Source organism: Nomascus leucogenys, chromosome 24 (genome assembly GCF_006542625.1).
Source record: "Nomascus leucogenys isolate Asia chromosome 24, Asia_NLE_v1, whole genome shotgun sequence".
Classification (NCBI taxonomy): domain Eukaryota; kingdom Metazoa; phylum Chordata; class Mammalia; order Primates; family Hylobatidae; genus Nomascus; species Nomascus leucogenys.
In genome coordinates this window covers 14,421,172-14,448,306 of record NC_044404.1, presented here as the reverse complement: position 1 = coordinate 14,448,306, position 27,135 = coordinate 14,421,172, and the positions used below count along the sequence as shown (strand labels likewise).

Sequence of the window (27,135 nt, the reverse complement as noted above, 5' to 3'; positions counted from 1 at the left end):
AAATCTATTCTTTCAAACCCCAAATAAGTAAATTCTAGGCATTCTCCATAAAGCCACTGCATTTACCACAATTATGAAAAGAAAAATGTAATTATCAAGGAGCCAGTATACAATAGAGGGACTTTGAAGACTTCTGGCTTTGGCCGTGAGGGTCCAGATTATCCTCTTGCTGTAAATAACTATAAAACTGAACACTATGTTAGAATCAACTATTTTTAGACATTGAACAGCACGGGATTGTGATCCTTGAGAAAATATGAAAAAGCAAGTTGAGTTCTAACATCTCCATGCATTCTGCAAGGAGAGAATTTCCAGACTCCAGCATAGAAAAGAGAAATCCAGAGAGATCCCCACAATGCCACTGAATTAAGGAGCTGGAGATCAGGAAGACTAAGTTAGCTAGGATTTCCAGGACAACATTCTAAAAGAGCAGGAGGGCTACACCTAGATCTCCAAAGATCTGCAAAGGGGTTGCCTTTGAGTTGTTGGCTGAATATCAATCCTGTGTCTGGGCAGGATAAAACTCTACACGACCAGGCAAGAAAAACTTGCAGGAGAGAACAGCTACAGGAGAGCTGCAGGCCAAATAATTTCAAGAGATTACGTGTCCATAAACTGTTGACATGCTCACCAGCCAAAGAGGAGGAATTTGGGTGGAATATAGGACACATTCATTAGAGACTCCAGAAGGGGCCAGGGTGTAGAAATTAAGCAAAATGATTCCTAGAATAAAGGCTATTCCAGGCCCATCCAAAAAGAGCTTAAAAGTAAGCCTTGAAAGAGTTGAACTGATCTGCAAGTAACTAAAATACCTGCCAAAAAAATTAGCATTTTTATAGAAGTGTAACAAAATATAGTACCCCAAAATGTAAAATTCATAATGCTTAGGTTTCCATAAAAAAATTTCCAGACATACAAAAAAGCAAGAAAATGTGACTAATAGCTTGGAGAAAAATCAGTATACAGAAACAAACCCAGAAATAACAGAAGTGATAGTATTAGCAAACATGGCTATTCAGACAGCTACTAAAAATATGCTTTGCTTGTTCAAGGTTGTAAAACAAAACATGAATATAATAAAGAGAAAAGTAGAATATTTAAATCAGAACCAAATGGAACCTCTAGGGATGAAAAATGCAGTATCTGAAATGGAATTCTCATTGGATGAGATTAATAGCAGATTAGACAATGCAGAAGAAAAGATCAGTGAACCTGAAATCATAGCAATAAAACTATCCAAAATAAATTAGTGACAATGTAAGGCCACAAAGCTGACGTATATCTAATTGGAGTCTCGTTGGCAGAGGTGGGGAGGACAGGGAAACAGAAACAGTAGTTGAAGAACTAAAATTGTATTAGTCTGTTCTCATGCTGCCATGAAGAAATATCGGACAGACTAGGTAATTTATAAAGGAAAGAGGTTTCATTGACGCATAGTTCCGCATAGCTGGGGAGGCCTCAGGAAACTTACAATCATGGCAGAGGTCTTCACAGGGTGGCAGGAGAGAGAATGAGTGCCAGCAGGGGAAATGCCAGATGCTTATAAAACCATCAGATCTCCTGAGACTCGCTCATTATCATAAGAACAGCATGGAAGTAACCGCCCCCACGATTAAATTACCTCTCACAGAGTCCCTCCTATGACACGTGGAGATTATGGAAACTACAATTCAAGATGATATTTGTGTGGGGACACAGCCAAACCCTATCAAAAATAACAATTTTTTTCCATATTTGATAAAAACTATAAACCTATAAGAATCTCAATAAACTCTAAGCAGGATGAACACAGAGAAGGCTGCAACAAGGCATATTATAATCAAATTACTAAAACACACACACACACACACACACACACACACACAGTGAAAATACAAAAATTAGCCAGGAGTGGTGGCGTGTGCCTGTAGTCCACACACAGTGAAAATGAGAAAATCTTAAAATCAACCAGCTCCCCTGTAACTGTTCTCTCCTTTAAGTTTTTCTTGCCTAGTCATGTAGAGTTTTATCCTGCCCAGACACATGATCAAAGAAAAAAGGCATGTTACATTTAGAGACCAAAAAACGATGTCAGCCTTCTCATCGGAATCTATGCAAACCAGGAGATAAAAAAAATTGACATTTTGAAAGTATTGAAAGCAAAAAACTTGCCAACCAAAATTGCCAATGTACAGTTCTATAACCAACAATATCTTTCAAAAATGAAGGTGACTCTTTTAGATAAACAAAAGCTGAGAGAACTCATCACCAGCACATTTGCACTAAAAGAAATGTTAAATTTCTGGAGGCAGAAGGAAAATGACATTAGGTAGAAACTTCTATTTACAAAAATGAAAAAAGAATGCTTGCAAAGGGAAATGTTTGAGTAGCATAAACATGTTTTCTTTCTCATCTTTTAATTCATTTAAAAGATTATTGATGGTTTAAAGCAACAACAATAATAATATCCTGTGGGGTTGATAACATACATAGAGTAAAATATATGACAATAACAGCACAAAGAATAAGAAGCAGGTGCCAATGGAAGTATATTGTCCCTTTTTTTTTTTTTTTTTTGAGATGGAGTCTCGCTGTTGCCCAGGCTGGAGTGCAGTGGCTTGATCTCAGCTCACTGCAACCTCTGCCTGCTAGGTCCAAGTGATTCTGCTACCTCAGCCTCCCGAGTAGCTGGGACTACAGGCACTCACCACCACACCCAGCTAATTTTTGTACTTTTAGTAGAGATGGGGTTTCACCATATTGGCCAGGCTGGTCTCGAATTCCTGACCTTGTGATCCACCTGCCTCAGCCTCCAAAAGTGCTGGGATTACAGGCATGAGCCACTGCGCACGGCCTAAGTTTCCGATCTTATACATAAAGTGGTATATTATTTGAAGGTAGACTGTGTTAAAGATGGATATCGTAAATCCTCGATTAATCCCTAAAAAAATTAAACAAATAATAAACAAATAAAAGGTGGGTTTTGAATCATGGAGAATCAAACTTGGAAGACTGAGCATAGAGTGGCAACTATAGGCCATAGGGTAGGAAGAATACCAGATATGACATCAGAGCTGTGGCTTGTTGCATGGGAAGACTCCACAATCCTTTCCTGGGCTAGAGGGGAGCTTGGCTAAAACAGAGAAGGATGGACTAGAAAGAATATGGCCTGATTCTCACTTAGCCTGAATTCCGTTCTCCACTGGAGATGGTTAGAAACACCCAGACAGATTTGGGGATCTGAAAACAGAAGTTCCCTCATACCCTGCCCTGGGCAGCTGTGGCAGCTAATACTGGGGTGGAAATGGTGACCCTGTGGCATTTTAAGTTAGAGAGAATCTGAGATAGCTCTACCACCTACACTCTCATCGCTCAACCTCCAGTCTTGCTTAGTGTTGAGCAGCTGGGGTTGATGATATCTCAACCTAGTCCAGAAACGGCCAGAGAGAGATTCATGGACAAGATATACATCCCAGGACAAGATAATACATAAGCCCCCTGAGAACCCAAAGAGAAGGGAAAGAGAAAGGGTAGGGGAAGCAATTTGAATTTATTTGATATTTACTCAGAAGAAACTCACTTTTAAACCAGAAGTGACTGAGTTACCCTAAGTGGAAACAGGTGCTCCAGATCTAAATTGAGTTCCATTATACAAAGTTAAAAACAATACCACCTGACTTTTTAGCATTGTGACTATACATTTTAAACTTCTGTGTATATCCCCTGTATGTTACCTGCAAACAGGAAGGTTAGGACATGCTGAGCCATGAGGAGAAGAGTTGGCAAGGGCATCGAAATAACCTACCCATGGGCCAAGACCAATCTTTGCTCAAGTTATGCCTCATTTTCCTCCACCATCCTGCCTTCCCTTCCCCAAACTCCCAATACACAGACTTGTTCTTAACAAGCCTTCTTCCCAAATCATTCTGAGAGTACCCCAGTTCCCAAGTCCTTTGCTTATACATGCACAGACATTACTATTAACAAAACTCCTTATGCCAGTTCTTGGAAGACAGGAGTTACTGCACTGTCCTTGCTTTTCACTCTAAGTAGGCTAGTGGATTTGGGGTTCTCAAAATACGTTTATTACAACTTGTTTTTTCTTTTGCATACATTGCTCACACACAGTAGAACTGGTCCCATCCCTGTTTCGGAAAATTGAGGCTTAATCACCGAAACACGCCCTAAGTTTCGCTTTGTTCTAAACACAAAAGACAAATTGAAAGAGTTAAGCACCTCCTTCTCTGCTCAAAGAATAAATTCCATCAGAGAACTTACCACATTGTATTGCAATTGCTCAAGAATCCATCCGTGGGCCCGGCGCCGTGGCTCACGCCTGAAATGCCAGCACTTTGGGAGGCCGAGGCGGGCAGATCACAAGATCAGGAGATTGAGACCATCCTGGCTAACACAGTGAAACCCCATCTCTACTAAAAATACAAAAACTTAGCCAGGCGTAGGGGCGGGCGCCTGTAGTCCCAGCTACTCTGGAGGCTGAGGCAGGAGAATGGGGCAAACCCGGGAGGAGGAGCTTGCAGTGAGCCGAGATTGCGCCACTGCACTCCAGCCTGGGCGACAGAGTGAGACTCCATTTCAAAAAAAAAAAAAAAAACCCATCCATGGTAGATTGAATTACTGGTTCAAAAACTGCCCCTCTCTAAACCAGTGCCTACAGAGTCCTCCCTAGTGACCCTCCCGTGGGAGAAACATTCTTCCTGCCTTCACTGATGTTAGGTTTTGCCATATGACTTGCTTTGGCTAATTAAACATGAGCAGACACGAGCTAGACCGTGCCCAAGCTGAATCCTTAAGAGCCATCACATGGCCCCTACTTACCCCTCAGTTTTCCCACCTGTACAGAGTTGCTCTGAGAATTAGAGACAGATTGTATAAAGCACATGATAAGCATGTAAAAAAAAGTTAACTATTAGATTATCATTCCAGTTTGTACCTCAAATCTTTAATGTGCTGATATTAATTAATTGTTCTGTTTATAATTGAGCTTAATTTTTTTAAATGAGCCAAAGATGGCCTCTGTGTATTGGCCCCTTGGCTATTTATTTCTTCTTTGCAGGCTCAGCCCTGCTAGCTCACAAGCCCACCAGAAACAAACTCAAAATTTTCCACATCTAATTGCTTTAAACATAGCTCAAATAAGCAGATGTGTAGCCATTTAGAGCCTGCCTTGTATAATCCGCAAAATTGCTCCCAACACCTGTTAGCCATAGATACGCTAAACCCTGAGCCACAAAGACCCCAAACTTCTGCCCTTCAATGCTTCCTGTCCTGGAGGCTCTCAAGGTGCTACTGAGTGACATCACGTTGACACATAAGTTCCCTCTCTACTCCCCATCTCCCTGGGGTTGCCTTGCCCTACTTTCCTTCTGAGTGTGGACCCCCGGCACCTCTGGACAGTCTCCCGCTGTGCAGAACTTCCCTACTTGCAAGCCGGTCAAAGCATTCCCCAATAAAGCTTGTGTGTGCTACCACCACCTTTTCGCCAGCCCCCAAATCCTGTGACCTCCCTATACCACCCATTTGCCTATTCAATGTGTACCCCTAGTTACAACTTGTCCAGTGCTTCCTACTCATTGAAAACATAATCAATGCAAGTTGAATATGTGGAGGTAATGATATCAAAGAGGAATGCCTTTTCCCACTTGTTTCTGTGTAGAGACCAAATCTTCAAGGCTGATCGCCCTGTGTTCGGTTGTGTAATGGACATTTTATGTTTCTGTCTGGTTAGCATCTATTTCCCTCTTCTTCTAATAAAAGCAGCTGTTTTCTCATTTTGTAGCAACATTCTTCCCATGTGTGGTTTATTTAGGGCTGATTCCACTCCCAAGTCCCAGAGGTGGGCACATGGTCCAGGCCTGGCCAATCCAAGCATTTCATCTCTTTGCCAACAGTGGTTGGTTCAGCACAGGACATGTGAAGCAAATGCAGCCAAACAGGTTTAATCTCAGGACAATTTGATAGAACTATTGAGAAAGAGATAGGCTCCTCAAGTTGGGCAGGGAGGGCCGGGGGGGGGGGACTACAAAGCCCGCCAGCTGCTCCACATTTATAACAATTTACCAATCCCAACTGAAAAAGAGAGGCTAGCTATCTGTTTCTCAATAGTTCTGGCAAACAGTCCTGGGATTCAATCTGCTTGGCTGTGCAGCCTCTTTTTCGAATGGGATTGGTAAACTGGTAGGGCCGTGGAGCAGCTAGTGGGCTTTGTAGTCATCACTTGAGGAACTCTTTCCTGAGAATAAAACCAACTGAGTAAGTGGAGGTAAATGGAGCTGAGAGACAGGGAAAGTGGTCCTTGAAGACATCATTGCAGCACAGGATTCAGCCACAGTCTTCTCAGTTAAGTAGATCAGTAAATGCCCTTATTTTCTTTAGCCCATCTGAGTTAGGTTTCTATCATTTGCAATCAGGAAGTCCTGATTACTATAAAGATGCCTGTACTTTTTCTTCACTGCAATAGTTATTGGTGTGGTTATTTCTTGAATGTCTGCCTCCCTCTGTTGTACATTAAAGATAATCTTAAATTTTTTGCTACTCCTCCCATTGAGAAATAGGGTCAAAATCCCCTGCTCGTGAGTCTGGCTGGCCTTAGTGACAAGGTTGTCCCACAGTAAGTGGCAGAAGTGGTGCCCTGGGATTTCTAAGACTAGGTCATAAGAGGCCTTGCAGCTTCTGCCTGTGACTCCTGGAATGCTCCTTCTGGAAGAAGCTGCCATATAAGAAGTCTGAGGAACCTGAGACCGCCATACTTGGAGGAAGCCCACACTCATAGAAAGCATGGAGAAGGAGATGCCCAGCCATCCTCAGCTTTCTAACCATCCAGCCCAGGTGCCAGATACACGAGTGAAAAAGCCATCTTGAATATTCCAATCCCAGAAGGTGCAATATAGAGAAGGGCCAAGAAATCCAGCCATCCGCCATCACTGAGGCCCTTGCCATGGCACCAGCCATCTCAATGATTCAAGTCATCCCAGATGAGGCCATAGCCACTATGGAGCCTAGCTGAGCTCCTCCCTGTGCAATACCCAAATTCCTGGCCCACAAAGCTGAGAGCATAATAAGGTATTGATTTGCATTGCTTAGTTTTGGAGTGGTTTGTGACACAGCAATAGATAACAGAACAGATAATTGTATCACCCTCATGCAACACACTTTAAATTGTAAGTTCCATGAAGTCACCGATAGTATTGTATCCCCAGATTTAAGCATAGGACCTGGTACATAATAGTGCTAGAACAAATAAATATTAGCCCAAAAGGGCAAACAAAGAACAAATCAATGAAGAAATGAAGGAAAAAGCCAACTCCACTCCACTTCATCCCCTCCCTCTGCCCCATCATCCTAGAACTGTGTGGTATGCACATTCTTTTCCATTTGGCCTATAGACATTTCAGCTAAATAGTGCTGTTCTTAAAATGTATGATGGATTACAAAAATGAAGAACCATATAGATGTGCTTTCTTACCTACCTGAGTTTAGGAAATTGAGTCATAAAAACCAGTTTATTTGGTTGGTTGTTTTGAATGTGAAATGATGTTCAATTTATTTCATGTTATTTTGGTCTACAAATTTAAAGAAACATGTATTTCTGTAGTAGGCTTAATTATATGAAGTGCTCATTTCAATTTCACTGTACATTAATGAGTATTTATTTAGGTTACAGATAAGAATGGCACACTCATAAGTTGGCAGAGGAAAAAATGACACGCTTTGACATTTTGTGTCATTAGCAAAAATAGAAGGTACACATACAATTTCTTAATGTATTCAGAAGAGAAATAACAGCTTACCATACTTTGCTTCTGTCTTATGGATCTGATGAAATACAGCACATGAAATAATATCACCCTAAACTCTCATTTTATGCAGATGAGTCCAGATGTCACTGAGATGGGCTATTATACGTTTTTATAGAAAAATATACCAGATGAGTCATATCATGGAGCACAGCCTTGCCACAAGAAGCTCCATGGATTTTATGATCTTGTCATTTATATGGTCCATAGATATGAACTAATGACCAAATTTATCTCTGCATGTTAAACAACCTTTGCTTTTGTGTATCTCAAATTCTATGATGTATTTTGCATTAAAATGCTCACAGGTTTCCAGTTCTTGCTTTAATATGGTCTCATTAAATAAATGAAGCCTAAATAATTCAGATTTTTCCCATTATTATAATAAAACTCATCCTATAAGTCAAAAGTTGATACTGGAGGCAAGGATGTGGAGAAATGGGAACCCTCACAGGTTGCTGGTGGGAATGTAAAATGGTCCATGCACTGTGGAAAACAGCTTGGCAGTTCCTCAGTAAGTTGAACACAGAATTTTCATATGAGGCAGGAATTTACTCTTAGGTATATAGGCAAAAGAATTGAAAACAAGTGTTCTAGCAAACACTTGCACATGAGTATTCACAACAGCACTATTCATAGCAGCCCAAGGTGGAAACAACCCAAATTCCCATCTACTGATACATGGACAAACAAAATGTGGTATATCCATACAATGGAATACTATTCAGCTATACAATAGGAATGAAGTGCTGCTGCATGCTAGAATGTGGATGAATCTAGAAAACATTATGCTAAATGAGAAAACCAGACACAAAAGACCACACATTCCATTTTTAAGAACTGTACAGAAGTCCAGGAGCAGTGGCTCACACCAGTAATCCCAGCACTTTGGGAGGCTGAGACGGGTGGATCACAAGTTCAGGAGTTCAACACTAGCCTCCTCAAAACCCCATCTCTACTGAAAACAGAAAAATCAGCTGGGCATGGTGGCAGGCACCTGTAATCCCAGCTACTCAGGAGGCTGAGGCAGGAGAATTGCTTGAACCCAGGAGGAGGTGGAGGTTGCAGTGAGCTGAGATTGTGCCACTGTACCCTAGCCTGGGTAACAGAGTGAGACTCTGTCTCAAAAAAAAAAAATGTACAGAATAGGCAAATCCATAGAAGCAGAACACAGGATTAACCTCTTAATGAGTACAGGGTTTCCTTTTGTGGTGATAAAAAGGTTCTGGAACTAGATAGTGGTGATGGTTATACAACACTGTGAAGGTACTAAATGCCACTGGATTATACACTTTAGTTAAAATGGTAAATTTCAAGCTGCATGCATTTTACCACAATTTTTTTTAAGTTGATACTGGAACATCTTCCTAGAATCAGACACTGGAGGGGTCTCTGGCATGTAAGGATGCCACTGCTGACCCTACCACTGGGATTTGTCTTCTGGTGGGATCAGGACAGAGCCAGACCTATTTTTTTTTTCTTTTTACCTTGACACAGTGAAAGAGTCATGACTTATAAGATCAGACAGGTTTAAAAGTAGGTAATGAAACAAACCCTTAGAACCACGGATTCAAAATCAATTTACCACCTTTTTAAACGGATAGATTTGCGAGAGAACCAGAGTCACATTGTGAACAAAACCACCATATGTGGCTGTAAGTCCCAGCCAGGTGGTGCCTGAATTGGGCTCTGATTGAGCCTGTGGGGTTTGAGAGCTGATGAACTGCAAAGCCAGGAGGGGCCACAGCGAGTTGTGAGGCGGGCATGTGGTTCATATCCACACCTTGGAGGATCAATGTGGCTCCATTTTTAGAAAGCCAAGCCCATGTTCAGAAAGAAGCTTGGGGGAGGTCCAGCCTGCCACAGCCTGTGGAAGACAGTGTGCCTCTTTAAGAGATGTGGCTAAGGGCCTGAGCTTTTGGGGTCAGATTTCCTGAGTTTGAACCCTGCCTCCATCTGCTATTAGCTGTGTCTGATAGCTGTTGGGAAGTGACTTCATCTTCTTGGGTATCACTTTTCTCTCTGTCACATGGAGACAAAGCCATATTTACTTGACAGTAATGAGTATTAACCTAAGTAATGTAACTGAAGTAGTTAGAACAGTGCCTGGCCCAGAGTTACTCCCAGCTATCATCATCCTGGTCATTACTTATGGCCATTGCCTAGTTCCCATACGAGCCTCCAGCAGGTCTAGTTGTGACACGACCACCAGGGTGACCCTGCTGCAGGGGACAGTTCTCGAGGATGGACACCCTAGGTAGCATTGGTGGCTCACTGAGAATCAGCCCCTGCCTGTTCTCACAGCCCTGTGTGTGCTCAACCCAGGACAGCACCCTCTTCACTCCACTCCAGTTGATTGGGCACCACCAAACTGTCCAGAGGTAGGAAATTGGAGCTAAAGCACCCAGTGAGGCTAATCAGCTGGACATATAACACGGAAACTCTGCTGGAATGGACAGCCGCATTCTAGTGGGCAGTCTGGATGTGGGAAAGACAGCTGGAGAGACAACAAGAGAAGAGAAGGGAAGGAAGGGGAGGGGAGGGGAGAGAAGGGGAGAGAGAAGAGAGAGAATGACGTGGTAAGGACCCAGAGGGCAATACAGACCAGAGATAGAGCCTCTTTCTTGTCCTTGGTTTCCATCCACCATGAGACCCAGCTGTCTCATGCCCTGACCCCTTGTGATAAATTCCCTTCTTCTTCTTAAGCCAGCTTCATTTGGTTTCTGTTACCTATACCGAGTAAACCCTACTTAATACGAGTCCCACAGCTGATGTCTTTCTACTACTTAGGACAAATGCTTTTTATTTCTCAAGATTTCCAGAGTACTGATGAACTCTGCTATTTACTTAGGTTAATATTTTCCATGCCTTGCTCAGAGGGAGGTGATGGTAACAGCATCAACACCCCCACTTCTAACGGCAGCTGCTATTTATTAAGCACTTACTGAACATCAAGCACTGTGCTGAGTGGCTCGCATGCGTCATTGCATTTCCTTGTCACACAACCCAGGTTTGGGTACCACTGGCTCTGTCCTTCTGTTGAGGAAACAGTCTCGACGGTTTCAGGAATTTGGCCACAGCCACACAACCTCGTACCTGTGAAGTGCTCTATGGCCCTCTGGTTCTCCCTGCTGGACTGAACAGAAGCTTCTAGCTGGGCTGAAGAATATGACAATCCATTGCTACACTAAATCTATGCATCTACGATCCGGTTTTGTACTCAAGTCACACAGTCCTATAGCCTGTAATGGGTAGCATCATCTCCATCCACTGTTGCCATGAGGAAGCTGGCTGCTTGTCAATCCTGCCACATCCTTCAAAGTCAGCAAAAATGGCCACCTCTAATGGAACACAGCCCTGAGCACTATCATGCAACTGAAGAGCAGACAAGTGTCAATTTGCACAGAGATAATAAACGCTTTCACATTCAGTGTCTCCCTCTGCGCATCCCAGAACTCCATAAAGAATTCTGCCCCACTCTGCCTTCTTGCCTAGATGGGATCTAACCATGCCTTGTTCCACGGGCATTCCAAACAGCTTAACTTTTCTTTATTTGTAGGTTCCCAGCGTTACCAAGGCCAACTCCACTTTGACCCAACAGAAGTTGCAAGAGAATGCGTTACAATAAAGTCGCCCTGTGAGAAGTGGATTCTGACAAAATCATGTAGCCAGCGACTTGCCTGGGCATAATACACGAATTTTCATTTGAATGTCGTTGTCCGGTAAAGACTGCAACAAGGAAATGGGCTTTGGCTCGAGTAAGAGGAAGCGGCGCCAAGGACGTGTCAGCCTTACAGTGACAGAAGATTGTATGGTGTAACTGCGGCCCTGATGGGACGTGCTTGCCATTGGAAGGAGACTAACTTGACTCCTGGAACTAATTAATTTCCAGAAAAGCTGAGAGGCCATGGCATTTGGCAGCTGAGTGCAGTTCAGACCTGAGAGGCACCCAGTCAGTGGCTGGGTCATCTGGCCCCCAGTTGTGTCTGGACTTTTCCTCCTATGCTACCATTGCAGTCTTTATCTCCACCCCAAGGCCTTTCACTTCCTTGCTCCCTGCCCTTCCTAACTTCTCTAAATTCCATTTTCCAGATGTTTCCTTGTTTTTGTTTGTTCGTTTGTTTTGACAGAGTTTCTCTCTTTTACCCAGGCTGGAGTGAAGTGGCATGATCTCGGCTCACTGCAACCTCCACCCCCAGGGTTCAAGCAATTCTCCTGCCTCAGCCTCTCTAGTAGCTGGGATTATAGGTGTCCGCCACCATGCCCAGCAAATTTTTAGATTTTTAGTAGAGACGGGGTTTCCCCATGTTGGCCAGGCTGGTCTCGAACTCCTGACCTCAGGTGATCCACCTGCCTCGGCCTCCCAGAGTGCTGGGATTACAGACATGAGCCACGCCCTGCCTCCATCCTTGTATTTAGTCCACAGGGCTTAACCTTGATTTTTAAATTAGACTACTGGTAACCCACGCCAGATAGAGATACTTGTGCTCTCCTCCAGTGACCCTTCAGAGGCTCGGGATGTTGAGGGGAGGCCATTCTCTCTAGGATAAAACAAGACACAATGAAATATGGAATGGAACGCAAAATGCACATGAAATTTTAAGATAAAATGCACATTTTCAAAGAAGATTCCTGCTCTGTCCCCTGACTTTGACGATAATACACGGGTATAATCCCTGAACTCCATAAAGAACTCTGTACCACTCTGCATTCCTGCCTAACTGGACCCAGTTAGATGGATCCAGTTCCCCTTCCTTTCCATTAAGGAAAGTCTTTTGATGACAAAGCTTGAGATTTGATCCTTGATCCCTAGAACATCTTGGCTATCTCATGCACCTTAGAACAGACTGTGGCCCTTCAGCTGTTCATACAGAGTTAGGGGATATTTGCAACTTATTCTTCACTTCCTTACTGAGTCTGTAAAAGCTAAAACCTCACTCATTGTACCTGGAGAAGAATGAGTAGTCTGAATTTTTAAAAATCTAAATTAATGAAATTTGAAAAGTGATTATGTTTCCAAGTATGTGAATGCAGAAATAATCAAATATAAGTGAATAAAACCAGAGGACCTGCTTTTAATAGATAATATTTACAATTAGTATGTCCATTGTACTTAAGTATGACTAAAATGCCCAAGAATGTTTAAAAAGTCAAAATCTGTTACAATATATAGTACAAAATTTACCAAAACCCTTTTACCAATGATTTTGTTTACTCATAGTAACACTTACAATAGTATCAAATTTATAACAAAAGCAGCAATAACATCTTTTATTTCGAGAACATCTGCTGTGTTCCAGGATCTATGCTTATTTTGTGTAATGTAATGGTCCTTATAAGAATGGTCAGACGATGGTGATCTGATCACCTGCATTTCATAAATGAAACTTGAGGACAAAGACACGCGGTGCCCAAGGTCACACAGGCAATCAATGGCAGAACTACCATCCAAACCAAGTTTTGCCCAACTAAGGCCCTTACACACATGAAATCACCATGACTTCATGTTATTTATTTATTTTTGAGACAGAGTCTTGCTCTGTCGCTCAGGCTGGAGTGCAGTGGCGCAATCTCAGCTGACTGCAGCCTCTGCCACCCAAGTTCCAGCAATTATCCTCAGTCTCCTGGGTAGCTGGGATTACAGGTGCACGCCACCATGCCCAGCTAATTTTTGTATTTTTAATAGAGATGGGGTTTTGCCATGTTGGCCAGGCTGGTCTCGAATTTCTGACCTCAGGTGATCTGCCCGCCTCGGCCTCCCAAAGTGCTGGGATTATAGGTGTGAATGTTAGTTTTTTAAATTTACTTTTGAGATACTAAGTGGCCCCTTTCTGGCCTTACGCATATTCCATACTGTTGCCAGCTCTTTGTATGACCGTGAGAGAATCTGCTGGAAAGTACTCAGTACCCTAAAACAAGACAATAGTTACCATTCATGAAGCCCTTGTGTGGCAGTCACAGGACTGGACTCTATGTAGCACCAACTGTTTGCCTGATCTACATGCAGAATCTCTGTCAAAGGGTTTGCCCCTAAGACATGAAGCTACTTGAACACTGTAGTCAGAGCCAAAGATTTCAAGCAGCTGCCAAAGGAACAGTTCTTGCTCAGGGGTGAGAAGGAGGACAAGAAGAACCGCTCCAAGTCTGAGGGTGCTGATGACAACAGATTGTTCTTTTCTTCTCAGAAAGCATCTAAGGAGAAACCACCCTGAACAGCTTCCTTTGCTTTGGAGGCAGCAAAACTTCAACACCTGGTGTCAATGGGCTTTTGACATTTTATTATGCAAGACCAGATGCAGCCTTGTGGAGCTCAGAGACACAATCTGCATGCGAATGAGAATTAGAAATTCTCAGAGACCTGGGTGAGCCACGGACAGGAGGCTCACCGCCAGCAATTCATGCTAAGGTGAAGAGCCCAAACCTGGAAAAGGAAACCGCATTTTAAGTAGATCCTTGCCATTCCTGCTTTTAACAGGAAGACATGGGGGCTAAGGCAGGGAGTGGAGTAGAAGCGGAGGGAATGGGAAACCTGGCTTTCCAGTGGGAAGGACTGGCCTGCTGCCCCATATCTGACCTATGAGAGCATGACAAAAGGATGAGGACCCACTGAGAAATACAAGGCTCCCAATGTCCTAAAGAGGCAGGAAAGTTGAAAGCCATAGCACACATTTTAGAGCTGTCAGAAATACATAAAACTAGCTATGTACACATGACACACAATTCTGGTCCTATTCTGTGACAAATTAAAAATTGCACAGATGTCATCAAGACAGAAAATTTAAGAGGAAAAATGATCCTTTTGCCATAATTTGACATATAATCATGCTTCAATTGAATTGTCTCATAGAAAGACCGACACCCTAAAAAAAAGGATCCGCAACTTTCCATGTCAGTATTTTATTTTAGCCGGAGCTACTTCTCCCCCAAATTAAAATGAATATGCTTAGAGCTGAAATCATTCCAACAATGAGTCCACCTCCTTTAAGAGGAAACTCGGCCGGGCGCGGTGGCTCATGCCTGTAATCCCAGCACTTTGGGAGGCCGAGGTGGGCGGATCACCTGAGGTCGGGAGTTTGGGACTAGCCTGACCAACATGGAGAAACCCCGTCTCTACTGAAAGTACAAAATAAGCCAGGCATGGTGGTGCATGCCTGTAATCCCAGCTACTTCGGAGGCTGAGGCAGGAGAATCACTAGAACCCAGGGGGCGGAGGTTGTGGTGAGCTGAGATCTCACCATTGCACTCCAGCCTGGGCAACAAGAGTGAAACTCCGAGGAAACTCACATTGCAGAAATGGAGTATCACTTTTGAGGCTGGATTTACAAACACACACAGACACCCACACACACACAGCCATAGTGTTTTCTCTCTTGAAATGCTCACTCTGAGGGATGCTGGCCACCATGTTATAAGGATATTCAAGCAGGCCGTATGAAGAACTGAGACCTTGTGCCAACAGTCAGCATGAACCCACCAGCCATGCGAGTGTGCCATCTAAAGGCATATCTTCTAGCCACAGACTAGCCCTCAGATGGATGTGCCCAGGGTGACAACTTGACTGTAGTCACCTGAGAAACCCTAAGCTTGCATGATTTGGCCAGGCCACCCTTAACTTCCAACTCACAGAAACTAGAAGATAATAAAGGTTATTGCTGTTTTAACCCAAAGGCATTGGCGGTAATTTATGAGTCAGTAATAGATAACATACAGCTTTTCATACCTGGAAGTAGAGTTCTGCCATAACAAAAAACACTAAAAATTGGCGTAGCTTTTCAACCGAGCCGTGGGCAGAAGCTGGAGGACGTTGGAGAAGAGTATCAGCAAAATCCTAAAGTGCCCTCAGAAGATGTCCAGCAGAATCCTGTTGGTCCTCATGGAAACTGCTGGTAAGGGCATAAGGAAAACCGAGGAAAATGTGATTGTAAAGTAGAGGACAGAAGGTCCTTGCTATGTAACGACAGAATTTAACAATACTATTGCCTGTGGTGATGCAGAAAGTAGAAAATACATCGAATAAGCTGGATGATCTGTTAAAGTAGGCAGTTAGGCAGACATGTGCAGGGCAGGAGAGGGCTTCCACCCAGGAATGTCAGGCTACCATCAGGTGATGGTGATGTGGTTGTTAAACTCTCTCACTAAAATAATAATTGGTCACAGCTGGTGCTAGGGAAAGGCCGTTTCCCAATATATAGAAAACACCTGAAGCTGGTGATCAGCAGTTTTCAAATAAGATCTCAGGAGCTGGGCAAGTAGGCTGAAGCCTGCCCACTAAGAGGTAAAATGATGGGGTTTAACTGGTCTATGACCTTCCTCTAGGAACATTTGACCGGTAAGGGAAATATATGCACAATGTCAGTAAACACACCGCATATACAGCCCCTCCCAAGTGCTGGCAGGCCACTGTGCATGTGGACCGCTCACCCCAGGAAAAAAATCAAGAGAGAAGAAACACAAACTTCAGAACCATGCCAATGTATAAAAACCTCAAGTCAAAGGTCAGATGGGGCACTTGGGTCTTTCAAGTCACCCGCTTGGCCCTCTTCCAAGAGTACTTTAGTTCCTTTCACTCCCACTCTAAAACATTTTAATAAACTTTCACTCCTGCTCTAAAATTTGCCTTGATCTCTCACTCTGCCTTATGCCCCTCAGCTAAATTCTGTCCTCTGAGGAGGGAAGAATCAAGTTGCTGCAGACCCATACAGATTCACTGCTGCTAACAGATCTAGATAAGAAGATTTGCAGCCAGAATGTTGAAGATGCCACCTAGTTTCTTCTTGCTACTAATAATAAAATGGAAGAGAAGAGAGATAAGCTAAAGGAAGGACCACTAAAAAAAAAAAAAAGCCAAGATTTACTGGTTTTAGAAATTTTATTCTCTGCAGATGGCAAACAGGACTAAAATTAGGAAATGGTTCCTAGGCAAAAAGTAGATTCAGAGCTTTCTTGGAAAAACACTGTGTAAAGATAAAGCCAGCCGAGCGCGGTGGCTCACGCCTGTAATCCCAGCACTTTGGGAGGCTGAGGCAGGCGGATCCCAAGGTCAGGAGAGTGAGACCATCCTGGGTAACATGGTGAAACCCCGTCTCTACTAAAAATACAAAAAATTAGCCAGCCATGGTGGTGGATGCCTGTAGTCCCAGCTATTTGGGAGGCTGAGGCAGGAGTATGGCGTGAACCCTGGAGGTGGAGCTTGCAGTGAGCCGAGACCGCACCACTGCACTCCAGCTTGGGTGACAGAGCGAGACTCTGTCTCAAAAAAAAAAAAGAAAAGAAAAGATAAAGCCAAGAGTGTAGCTATAAAATCTTTTGTTGTGGCCTTAGAAATATTTAAGGTGGTGCCTCAAAGAACAATACAGTAAAATTGGGGTTTCTGAGAAGGCTAAGGTCGTCCCTCAGTAGTTTCAGCAAAAACTCAGGGTAGAAAGAGGATTATCTCAAAGAGATTTGGGAAGTGGTTTTGTCTAATGGAGTACACTCCAGTAATATTTATAGTATACTCACTATGTTTTTAAGAGAACTATATTGACAGATATGCTATCAATCGGACTGAAAGGGATAGAAAGAAAAGTGGCCTATGGATCCCCAGGGTTCTGACAGCAAAAAGCAGATTAAGAAAACTTTGCAGCTACAAACATGAGCTATCTTTTATATAAAAGGAAGAGTGACTCAGAGGGTGTAACCAAGAGCTCAAAGGGTGGATCCAAAAACCATGAGGAATTATTCTTGATCCTTGAGTCCTAATTAAGGAATGGTTGACCCATGCCTGAGGTGTTTTAGAACTTGTATGGTCCAGCAATTTCTGTGTGGTTTGCATTTTCCCATTTTTGAACAAGTGTAACTATAGCAGTTATGCTTGTTACACCACTGTTCATGTGAGAAGGAGGTAACTTCTCTCTTTAGATCACAGGTCTTTAGATTGAGAGAAATAGTACCCACAAAACAATATTTAAGGAATTACACCTGGATCTGATTTACATGATGAGATTCCAGACTTTGAGTTTGTGATAGTGGGATGAGATTTTGGGGGGTTTGGAGATGGAAGGAGTATATTTTACATTTGAATCATTAAGGGAAGAAAATGGACAATTATAACTAGATTCCAAAATAGAACCCAATGATTCTCACCTCCTGGTATTCACACCCTTGGATAGTCCTCTCCTACGCTAATAGGGCCAACCTGTGTAACCAACAAGATATTGTGGAAATGTCCATTTGACATCTAGGATAGGACATAAAAGACCCTGTGGCTCTCATCTTGCTCTCTCTCCAATCACTCACTCTGAAGGAAGTCAACTGAAGTTGTGAAGACTTCAGCAACTTTGTAAAAAGGTCCACATAGTAAGGCATTGAAGTATCTTACTAAATGGTAGCACAAACTCACCAGCCATGTGGGTGCACCATCTTGGAAGGAGAACCTTTGGTTGCAGTCAAGCTTCTCAATTATTCCAGTTATGCCAGGCAACAATGTGACTGCATCTTCATGAGATACAGGGAGCCAGAACCAACTAGGTAAGCCACTCCACAACTCCTGCCCCATAGACATTGTGAGATAAGGATCTGTTATTGTTTTAAGCTCCTCTGTTTGGATGTAATTTCTTATACAGCAGTAGATAGCTAATATGGTGAAGATTTGAATTCTGTTATAGTCTACAGTTTTGATTTTGCTCCAATAACCTGACAAGACTCCATCTTCTATGCAACTGTATTCTTAAAAACTTGTGTTTAAGATATATTTAATTCTGTCTGTGCTTTCTTGGTCTTCTTCCAGAGTAAAGAGAGAAGGTTCCACCCATCAGGGAAATAGTTTCAGCACTTGTGTGCTTGAAGGACAAGTCATAACACAACCATTAAGATTCCATCAAACCACAAAGATAAGTCCTCTTATCAGCAACGAATTATTTCCACTGATAGAACTGGGGAAAGATGTAACCTTTTCCTTGTCATCAGATGCAATCTTCTAAAAACCTCATGTAGAATAAAACATAGCTTCAAAAAATAGTAGCAGTTGAACAGTCACCCACCTACCAAGGATAATATAGGCATACATCCTACATGAGAATAGAGAGATAAAATAAATGGGAGGCCTTTAGTGAACCCCCAAATTCACTTACTTCTAGCTCAGCAAGAACTGCAAGGCAGGGGGCAGAACAAGATGGTGCAATAGAAGACTCCACCAATTGTTGCCCCATCATAAGGACACCAAGTTAACAACTATCCACACACAAAAAAAACACCTTCATAAGAGCCAAAAATCAGGTGATCACTCACAGTAGCTGGTTTTAACTTTACATCACTGAAAGAGTGCTGAAGAGGTAGGAAAAACAGTCTTAAACTGTTGACATCACTCCTCTCCCAAGCCGCCTCCTTCCGGCCCCTCACCCTCCTCCCTGCAGCAGTGGCAGCAAGGCGTGGAAAGCATCTTGGTGTGCTGGGGAGAGGGAGATTGCAGCATTTATGAGGCATTGAACTCAGTGTTGCCCTTTTATAACAGAAGATTAAACAAAGCCAAGCTCAGCTGATGCCTGCCCACTGAGGGAACATTAAAACCAGCCTAGCCAGAAGGGAATTGCCTATCTCGGTGGTCTGAACTTGAGTTCCTGAAAGCCTTGCTATTGCAGGCTAAAGTGCTATGGGGCCTTAAATAAACCTGAAAGGCAGTCTAGGCCAAGAGGACTGCAACTCCTAGCCAAGTCCTAGTGCTGAACTGGGCCCAGGGACAGTGGGCAGAAGGTCACATGACAGCTAAAAGAGTGCGGGCATCATCCATTTCTTAGCCCAGGCTGCACAGCTCATGGCTCCAAAACAGACCCCTTCCCTCTCCTTGAGGAGAGGAAAGGGAAGAGTGAAGAGGACTTTGTCTTGCATCTTGGATACCAGCTCAGCCACAGCAAATAAGGTACTAGTCATAGTCATAAGGCCCCCTTTCCAGGCCCTAGTTCCTGGATGACATTTCCAGACACACCCTGGGCCAGAAGGGAACCTGCCGCTCTGAAAAGACTCATCTGGAAGGAGTCCTGGAAGGATTCATCACCTGCTAACTGAAGAGCCCAGCAGTGATACTCAAGTACTACATCAAGGACCTTGGGTCAGACCCTGAGACCTGCTGGTTTCAGGTAAGACTCAACACATTCCTAGCTGTGGTGGCAATGGGGCAAGACTCCTTCCACTTGAGAAAAGCAGAGGAAAAAGCTAAGGGGACTTGGTCTTGCACCTTAGGTACCTGCTTGGCCACAGAGGGGTAGAGCACCAAGTAGGCTCTTGGTGACCCGGTTCCAGAACTTGGCTTTTGGACCGCATTTCTGGGCCTGCCCTGGACCAGAGGGGAGCCCACTGCCCTAAAATGTGAGTCCCAGGCTAGGCAGCATTCACCACAAGCTGATTAAAGAGTACTTGAGCCTTAAGAGAACATCGGCGGTAGTCTAGCAGTACTGTGCATGGACCTGTGGTGATGGTAGCCACAGAGTAAGGCTCTTCTGCCCTTGGAAAGGGGAGGGAAAAGTGGGAAGGACTGTGTCTTGCGGTTCAAGTGCCAGATCAGCTACAGTACAACAGAATACCAGACAGACTTCTAAGGTTTTTGACTGTCATCCTTGGCTCCCAGACAGCACTTCTGGACATACCTGGAGCCTGGGGGAACTCATTACCTTGAAGGAAAGGACAATGCCTGGTTGGCTTTGCTATCTTCAGATTGTAGAGTCCCAGGGCCTTGAGCAAACATAAGCCATAGCCAGAGAGTGGTTCCAGCAGACCTTGAGTGAGATCCGGTGCTTTGCTATCTTCAGGTCTGACCGAGCACAGTCTTAGTGGTGGTGGCCACAGGGGTACTTGTGTCACACCACCTCCAGCTCCAGGTGGCTCAGAACAGAAAAAGAGACTCAGTTCATTGGGGAGAAAATAAGGGAAGAAAACAAGAATGTCTCTCTGGTAGTGCAAGAATTATTTCAGATCTTATCCAAGACCATAAAGGCAGTACCTCTATGGGTCCATAAGAGCCACCTCATTACTAGGCTTGGGGTGACCCATAAAGCACAGACAGCTTAGATCATAACACCTAAGTCATTTGGAGTATTTGCAAAGCCTTCCCAAGAAGGATGGGTAAAAACGAGCCCAGACTGAGAGTACTGCAATAATGTATAAATATCTAACTCTTCAATGCCCAGACATTGAAAAGCATCTATAAGCAACAACACTATCCAGGAAAATATGATCTCACCAAAAGAACCACCAGAAACCAATGCTGAAGAAACAGATATGTGACCTTTCAGACAGAGAATTCAAAATAGCTTTGTTGAGGAAACTCAAAGAAATTCAAGATAACACAGAGAAGGAATTCAGAATTCTATCAAATAAATATAACAAAGAGATTGAAATAATTCTTAAAAACTCAAGCAGAAATTCTGGAGCTGAATAATGCAATTGGCATACTGAAAAATGTGTCAGAGTCTTTTAACAGCAGAATTGATCAAGCAGAAAAAAGAATTAGTGAGCTTCAAGACAGGCTATTTGAAAATACACAGTCAGAGGAAACAAAAGAAAAAAGAATAAAAAACAAGAAGCACACCTATAAGATCTAGAAAATAGCCCCAAAAGAGCAAATGTAAGTTATTGGCCTTAAAGAGGAGGTAGAGAAAGAGATAGGAGTAGAAAGTTATTTAAAGGGATAGTAACAGAGAACTTCCAAAACCTACAGAAAGATATCAATATCCAAGTACAAGAAGGTTATAGAAAACCAATCAGACTTAACCTGAAGAAGATTACCTGACATGGTTTGGCTCTATGTCCCCATCCAAATCTCACCTCAAACTGTAATCCCCCTGTGTCAAGGGAGTGACCTGGTGGGAGGTGATTGGCTCATGAGGGTGGTTCTCCCCATGCTGTTCTCATGATAGTGAGTGAGTTCTCATGAGATCTGATGGTTTTATAAGGGCTGTTTCCCCTTCGCTTTCTCTTCTTTCTTGCATCCTGCCATGTAAGACGTGCCTTGCTTCCCTTTCACCTTCCTCCATGATTGTAAGCTTCCTGAGGCCTCCCCAGCCATGCAGAACTGCGAGTCAATTAAACCTCTTTTGTTTACAAATTACCTAGTCTTGAGTAGTATCTTTGTAGCAGTGGGAAAATTGACTAATACACTACCTCAAGGAATTTAATAATCAATCTCCAATAGGACAAGGATAAAGAAAGGCTCCTAAAATTAGCCAGAGAGAAGAAATAAATAACGTACAATGGGGCCCCAATACATCTGGCAGCAGACTTTTCAGTGGAAACCTTACAGGCCAGGAGAGAGTGGCAAGACATATTTAAAGCGCTGAAGGAAAAAACTTTTACCCTAGAATAGTATATCCAGCAAAAGTATCCTTCAAACATGAAAGAGAAATAAAGACTTTCTCAGACAAACAAAAGCTGAGGGATTTAATAAACACCAGACCTGTCCTACAAGAAATGCTAAAGAGAGTACTTCAATCAGAAAGTAGGTCGGCTTCATCTTAAGGTCCAAAACTCACTGCTAACAGTAAGTACCCAGAAAAACACAGAGTATTATAGCACTGTAACTGTGATATGTAAATTACTGTTATCTTAATTAGAAAGGCTAAATAATGAAACAATCAAAAATAGTAACTGCAACAACTTTTCAAGACATAGACAGTACAATAGATATAAATAGAAACCACAAAAAGTTAAAAAGTGGGGGGATGAAGTTAAAGCATAGAGTTCTTATTAGCTGTATTTTTGCTTGTTTGTTTATGCAAATGGTGCTGTTATCAGCTTAAAATAATGAGTTATAAGATAGTACTTGCAAGTCTCATGGTAACCTCGAATCAAAAAACTACAAGGATACAGGAAAAATAAAAAGCAAAAAATGAAATCACATCACCAAAGAAACATTACCTTCCCTAAAAAAAGACAAGGAAAAAAAAAAGAAAAAACAAAAGACCACCAAACAACCAGAAAACAAATTTTTAAATGGCAGGAGTAAATCCTTACTTGTCAATAATAGCATTGAATGTAAATGGACTAAACTCTCCAATCAAAAGAAATAGAGTGGCTGAATGGCTTAAAAAACAAGACCCAGTGATTTGTTGCCTTCAAGATACATGCTTCACCTGTAAAGACACACATAGGCTGGAAATAAATGAATGGAAAGAGATATTTCATGCCGGTGGAAACCAAAAAAGAGTCGGAGTTACTATACTTACATCAGACAAAATAGATTTCAAGACAAAAACTATAAGAAGAGACTAAGAATGTCACTATGTAATGATAAATGAGTTAATTCAACAAGAGGATATAACAATTTTAAATACATGCACCTAACACTGGAGGACCCAGATATATAAAGCAAATATTATGAGAACTAAAGAGAGAGATAGACTCCAATACAATAATAGCTGGAGACTTCTACACCCCACTTTCAGCATTAGAAACATCTTCCAGACAGAAAATCAACAAAGAAACATTGGATTTAACCTCCACTATAGACCAAATGGACCTCATGGATATTTACAGAGCATCTCATGCAACAGCTGCAGAATATTCATTCTTTTCCTCAGCACATGAATCACTCTCAAGAATAGACCATATGTTAGGTCACAGAACAAATCTTAAAACATTCAAAAAATTGAAATAATATCAAGCATCTTCTCTGACCACAATGGAATAAAACTAGAAATCAATAACAAGAGGAGTTTTGGAAACTATACAAATACATGGAAATTAAATAATATGGTCCTGAATGACCAATGTGTCAATGAAGAAATTAAGAAGAAAATTAAAACATTTCTTGCAATAAATGATAATAGAAACACAACATATCAGAACCTATGGGACACAGTGAAAATAGTACTAAGAGGGAAGTTTATAGCTGTAAGTGCCAGCATCAAAAAAGAAGACAAATGTTTGGGCTCATGCCTGTAATCCCAGCACTTTAGGAGACCAAGGTGAGTGGATCACATGAGGCCAGAAGTCTGAGATCAGCTTGGCCAACATGGTGAAACCCCATCTCTACTAAAAATACAAAAATTAACTGGGCATGGTGGTTTGTATCTGTAATCCCAGCTACTCAGGAGGCTGAGGCATGAGAATCACTTGAATCTGGGAGGCAGAGGTTGTAGTGAGCCAAGATGGTGCCACTGCACTCCAGCCTGGGTAACAGAGCAAGACTCTGTCTCAAAAAAAAAAAAAAAGAAAGAAAAGAAAAACACCAAATAAACTTAACAGTGCATCTTAAAGAATTGGAAAAGGAAGAGCAAACCAAACCCCAAATTAGTCTAAGAAAATAAATAATAAGGATAAGAACAGAAATAAATGAAATTGAAATAAAGAGAACAATGTGAAAGATCAAAGAACCAAAAAGTTTGTTTTCTGAAAAGATATGCAAAATTGACAAATCATTAGCAAGACTAAGAAAAAAGAGAAGATCCAAATAAATAAAAGCAGAGATTAAAAAAGAAGATGTTACAACTGATATCACAAAATTAAAGGATCATTAGTGACTACTTTCAGCAACTATATGCCAATAAATTGGAAAATCTAGAAGAAATGGACAAATTCCTAGACACACACAACCTACCAAGATTGAACCATGAAGAAATCCAAAACCTGAGCAGACCAATAACAAGTAATGAGGTCAAAGCTGTAATAACAATTCTCCCAGTAAAGAAAAGCCCAGACTTGATGACTTCACTGCTGAATTCTACCAAATATTTAAAGAATTAATAGCAATCATACTCCATCTATTCCAAAAAACTAGAGGATGAGGGAATACTTCCAAACTCATTATTTGAGGCCAGTATTACCTTGGTATTCCAAAACCAGGCAAAGACACATCAGAAAAAGAAAGGAAGGAAGGAAGGAAGGAAGGAAGGGAGGGAGGGAGGGAGGGAGGGAGGGAGGGAGGGAGGGAGGGAGGGAGGGAAGGAAGGGAAAACTACAAGCCAATCTCTGATAAATACTGATGCAAAAATCCTCAATAAAATACTAGCAAGCCAAATTCAACAATATATGAAAAAGATCATTCATCATGACCAAGTGGAATATATCTTTGGGATGCAAGGATGGTTCAACAAATGCAAATTAATCAGTATGATGTGTAATATCAACAGAATGAAGGACAAAACCATGATTATTTCAATGGATGCCGAAAAAGCATTTGATAAAATTAACATCCTTTCATGATAAAAACCCTCCAAAAACTGGGGATAGAAGGAATACACCTCAACATAATTAAAGCCATGTACAACAGACTCACAGCTAGTATCACACTTAATGGGGAAAAACAGAAAGCCTTTCCTCTAAGATCTGAAGCATGACAAGGATGCCCACTTTCATGACTGTTACTCAACATAGTACTGAAAATTCTAGTTAGAGCAACCAGATAAGAAAGAAATAAAGGGCATTCAAATGGGAAAGGAAGAAGCCAAATTATCTTGGTTTGTAGATGATATGATCTTATATTGGGAAAAAACTAAAGACTCCACCAAAAAAACTATTAGAACTGATAAATTCAGTAAAGTTGCAGGATACAAAATAAACATACAAAATCAGTAGCATTTCTATATGCCAACAGTGAACAATCTGAAAAAGAAATTTTTTAAAATCCCATTTATAATAGCAACAAATAACATTAAATACCTAGGAATTAACTTAAAAAGTGAAATATCTCTAGAAAGAAAACTATAGAATACTGTTGAAAGGAATTGAAGAGGATAAAAGCAATGGAAAGATATTTCATGTTCATGGATTGGAAGAATCAATATTATTAAAATCCCCATGCTGCTCACAGCAATCCATGGGTCAATGCAATCCCTATCAGAATACTAATGGCATTCTTCACATAAGTATAAAAAACAATCCTAAAATTTATATGTAACCACAAAAGACCAGAATGGCCAAAACTATTATAAGCAAAAAGAACAAAACTGGAGGAATAACATTACCGGACTTTAAATTATACTACAGACCTATAGTAACCAAAATGGTATGGTCCTGGCATAAAAACAGATATGTAGACCAGTGGAACAGAATAGAGAACCCAGAAACAAATCCAAAGATGTACAGCAAACTCATTTTTTTTTTGAGACAGAGTTTCGCTCTTATTGCCCATGCTGGAGTGCCAAGGCGCAATCTTGGCTCACCGCAACCTCCACCTCCCAGGTTCAAGCAATTCTCCTGCCTCAGCCTTCCCGAGTAGCTGGGATTACAGGCATGCACCACCATGCCTGGCTAATTTTTTTGTATTTTTAGTAGAGACAGGGTTTCTCCATGTTGGTCAGGCTGGTCTCCAACTCCTGACCTCAGGTGATCTGCCCGCCTCAATCTCCCAAAGTGCTGGGATTACAGGCGTGAGCCATTGCACCTGGCAGCAAACTCAGTTTTGACAAAGGTGCCAATAGCATACACTGAGAAAAAGACATAATGATGCTGGGAAAGTTGTATATCCAAATGCGAAAGAATGAAACTAGATCCCTATCTCTTAACATATACAAAAATGGAATCCAAATGATTAAAGACTTAAATCTAAACCTCATACTATGAAACTATTAAAAGAAAACATTGGGGGAAACTCTCCAGAGCATTGATCTGGGCAAAAATTTCTTGAATTATACCCCACAAGCATAGGCAGCCGAAGCAAATATGGACATATGTGAACACATCAAATTAAAAGCTTCTGCACGGCAAAGGAAACAATTAACAAAGTGAAAAGGCAACCCACAGAATGGGAGATGATATTTACAAACTACCCATCTGACAAGGGATTAATAATTAGATTTTATAAGAAGTTCAAACAACTCTGTAGGAAAAATATCTAATAATCTGATTTTTAAATGGGCAAAAGATCTAAACAGACATTTCTCAATTAAAAAAACTTACCAATGGCAAACAGGTATATGAAAAGATGCTCAACATTCTTTATCATCAGATAAATGCAAATCAAAACTACAATGAGATACCATCTCACTCCAGTTAAAATGGCTTTTATCTAAAAGTCAGGCAATAACAAATGCTGGCAAGGATGTGAAGAAAAGGGAACCCTTGTACATTATTGATGGGAATATAAATTAGTACAACCACTATGAGGAATGGTTTGGAGTTTTCTCAAACAATTAAAATTAGAGCTACTGTACAGTCCAGCAATCCCACTCCTAGGTACATACCCAAAAGGAAGGAAATCAATATATTGAAGAGATATCTGCACTCCTGTGTTTGTTGGAGCCCTCTTCACAATAGCCAAAATTTGGAAGCAACTTAAGTGTCCATCAATAGATGAGTGGATAAAGAAAATTTGGTGCTTATATACAATGGAGTATGAGTTAGCCATAAAAAGAATGAGATCCTGTCATGTGCA

The 27,135-nt window shown here is 41.8% G+C and overlaps 1 protein-coding gene across 3 annotated transcripts in view; it reads right to left on the bottom strand.

The window, feature by feature from the left end:
• The window catches only part of KAZN (kazrin, periplakin interacting protein), a 1,203,323-nt gene that overhangs the window by 921,256 nt on the left and 254,932 nt on the right, over nucleotides 1-27,135 (bottom strand). The window lies entirely within an intron of this gene.